The sequence below is a fragment of the Heteronotia binoei genome, chromosome 18 (assembly GCF_032191835.1).
Source record: "Heteronotia binoei isolate CCM8104 ecotype False Entrance Well chromosome 18, APGP_CSIRO_Hbin_v1, whole genome shotgun sequence".
Classification (NCBI taxonomy): Eukaryota; Metazoa; Chordata; class Lepidosauria; order Squamata; family Gekkonidae; genus Heteronotia; species Heteronotia binoei.
Window position 1 is genome coordinate 19,369,470 of NC_083240.1, and position 3,493 is coordinate 19,372,962.

Below are 3,493 nucleotides of genomic sequence, written 5' to 3' on the forward strand. Positions count from 1 at the left end.
GTGGATCTGGGAGAGGGTGGGGTTTGGGTAGAGGGGAAGGGCCTCACAGCATGGTACAGTAGAACAAAGTAGGAGTCAAGTGACTCCTTTAAGACCAACAAAATTTTATTCAGAATGTAAGCTTTCGTGTGTCCCTGCACATTTCTTCAGACGAGGAATCGAGTACAGTGAGCAGAGCTACATATAGCTGATCGGCAGTGGTTTAGAATGCAAAATGGTACGAATTTAAAATCCAATGACAGAATAGTAAAATTAGCAAATTGAGCAAACCTTTGATCTGGGTAGCAGGAGCGTGAGAAACCAATAAAACAGTAACATGTCAAAATGTGCGAATGTCTGTGCACTGCACCTGATTCCTCATCTGAAGAAGTGTGCGTGCTGGTGCACTTGAGAATTTGAGGTGCCTTGAAGCATTCTTGCCATGTTCTGATGTTTGAAGCACTAAGCTGGAAAAAGCATCTGTGAAACGGGGAATTTGAGTACCATCCCGTCGCACAAAGGATTAATCGTGCATAGCTGCGCAGAGGACTGTATTTCTATTTGTGTTTGGAATTCTTTTTTTAGGAATTTGTCCCAGTTGGGGAATCCGCCGTGTAATATTGCAGAATATTGTTCTTTATGTGTGAATTTGTTACTCTTCTACTTGTTAGAAGAGTAAAATAGTGGGTAGTGTATTTCTGTTACATATTATTTGAGGCTGGTCATCACGGACCCTTGGTTTTTTTTCTTCACCATCTGGAGGTTGGCAACCCTATCAGGCTCGCTTCTAACCCAGATGCTCTCCTTGTGGTCCCACAGAATGGACAAATTTGCCTCCTCAGTTCCAAGTGAGTGCCCAGCGCCTCCAGCCCTACCCCCAGAAAAAGCAATGAAAACTGCAAGACCAAGGTTACAGCAACAGTCTTTGCTGGCGTGAGATTTGTGGGTTCCCAACCCGCTTTTAGCTGAAACAGAACCAATTTCTAATTCACTGTTTTAAGTAAATAAAACCTACTGCTTTTATTACTTTGCATTTAAAAGAATTTTTAAAAGGATACTGACCGAGGTCAGTGATCATGAAGAAAGAGATTCCATTCTGGCTGTATAATTCGTCCACATTTTAAAATATTTGCTTTCATAAAAGGAAGAATGCTTCTCATTTTTAATTTTTAAAAATGTGCCTACAAAATCAGAAAGTTTGGACCCTGATTTAACCACATCTGTCAGGAGTAGTTACATAGTTTCCTCCCTGTTCATATTACCTGGTGTCTTACTGGCTCTCAGTACTTACTGAAGTTTCCCCTGCTCTTTGAAGAAGAAGACGATGACATTGGATTTATAGTCTGCCCTCCACTCTTCCACTTGGAGCTACTTTTCACCTTTGGAGTGTTAGTCTGCTTGTGTTTCCTTCTAGAAATTTTTCTGTCTGTACTATGCATCTCTCATGTAAAGCCAGCAGTGGAAAAGCTAGCTGTGAATTCTTTTTAACTACACCTCCCGGTGTAGATAACTGGGGAAGGCAATGGCAAACCACCCGGTAAAAAGTCTGCCGTGAAAACGTTGTGAAAGCAATGTCACCCCAGAGTCGGAAACGACTGGTGCTTGCACAGGGGACCTTTCCTTTTTCCCAGCCGCTAGGTGGCAACATTAGGCTGAGAATGAATGATCCTCTAACAACACTAACACCAGACGTTCTCATATTTACGGTAAGTCATACTGTGATAACTACAATCTCTTTGCCAAGGTAAGGGGAAAACTTTTGCAGAATCTACCTTTGGCCAAAACAGATTACTCAGGTGCTGTTTGTTTTCATATTCTTTTAGATGGTGTGCTGTATTGTGTTACATCCCTCCTGAGGCCCCTTCCCCCCACAAACTCCACTCTCCCCAGGCACTGCTCCCAAATCTCCAGGAACTTCCCAAGCTGGAGTTGGCAACCTTAAGGCATGAGAATGATCAGCAAGCAAAGAAGCACCTGTAGCCATCATACCCAACTTTTCAGGATAAGGCTTGGGGCAAGAGAAGAGGATGGAAGGAATGAGGTGGATGATCGGTGAAGCAGTAGAACAGACTGCATTCCTTCAGAGTGCAGACAGTGGATTCCAGCTTGGAATGTTCTCCTGCGTAAAAGCTCCCCACAGCCAGAAATCTAGCACCGCAGGATGAAAGAGTCTGTCTTGCTCTGCCCTTTGCCTGCACCCTCCCTGAAAGCAGTCCAGTTTAGAAGCCAAGATGGAGTAAAACCTCCCTGTGGAAGCAGTCACTGGCAGAAGTGTTGGGCAACTTGAAAAAAAACAAGACACACTCTCTCTCTCTTACTGCCAAGACACAGCAGACTTACAATGATCTCATAGGACTTCCAAGGCAAGAGACGTTTACAGGTGGTTTGCTATTGCCTGCCTCTGCATTGTGACCCTGGACTTCCTTGGTGGTCTCCCATCCCAATACTGACCAGGGCCAACCCTGCTTAGCTTCCAGGATCTGAGGAGACTGGGGTAGCTCAGACTAGCCAGGTCAGGATGGTCTTCATCGGTGCCCCAAACTTTTTCCAGAAGTGGAGGTTCCAACCCAGAACAGGGCCATAGCCTGAAAGGGAAAATTGGGTGGGGGTGCTGCAGATTCTATAGGGGGTATGACCCCTGTGCACCCCCTGCTGGCCAACAAAATCATCTTGTACCCTTTTAAAAATCAGTCTTTGATTTTTTTTTTTTTTACATTTACTATTAAGCAACTAAGAGCCCCATGGCACAGAGTGGTAAAACTGCAGTACTGCAGTCCTAAGCTCTGCTCACGATCTGAGTTCGATCCCAGTGGAAGCTGGGTTCAGGTAGCCGGCTTGAGGTTGACTCAACCTTCCATCCTTCCGAGATCGCTAAAATGAGTCCCCAGCTTGCTGGGGGGAAAGTGTAGAGGACTGGGGAAGGCAATGGCAAACCACCCCGTAAAAAATCTGCCGTGAAAACGCTGTGAAAGCAACATCACCCCGGAGTCGGAAACGACTGGTGCTTGCACAGGGGACTACCTTTTCCTTTTTTATTAAGCAGCTGCCCTGACTTGGATGGCCCAGACTTGGCTGACCTAATCAGATCCAGGGACGGGAGACCGCCAAGGAAGTCCAGGGCCAGTATGTAGCATCAGGCAACGGCAAGCCGCCTCTATTTATCTTTTACCTTGAAAACCCTATATTGTTGCCATAATTGAGCTGTGACTTGATGGCACTTTCCATCACCATTAAACAACAATTTCTCCCCCATAGATCCACCCTCTTCCCTAGCCCTAAAAACAGGAGGCAGGAAAGGGAGGCCTGGAAAAAAAAGGAAGAAAATAGTTGAGAAAGAAAACGGGAAAAAGAAGGAAAGGGGGAATGTTGAACCTTATCCAAACAGAAAGAATAAGCTGCAAATCAAGTTCCATAACACTAAAAATTCAGTGTATATACTGTTATATTTTATGCCTGCATCTTGTCTTCTGAAAGCTATTTTTTTCTTTCACTACCAGATCCAATAATTCTTTTG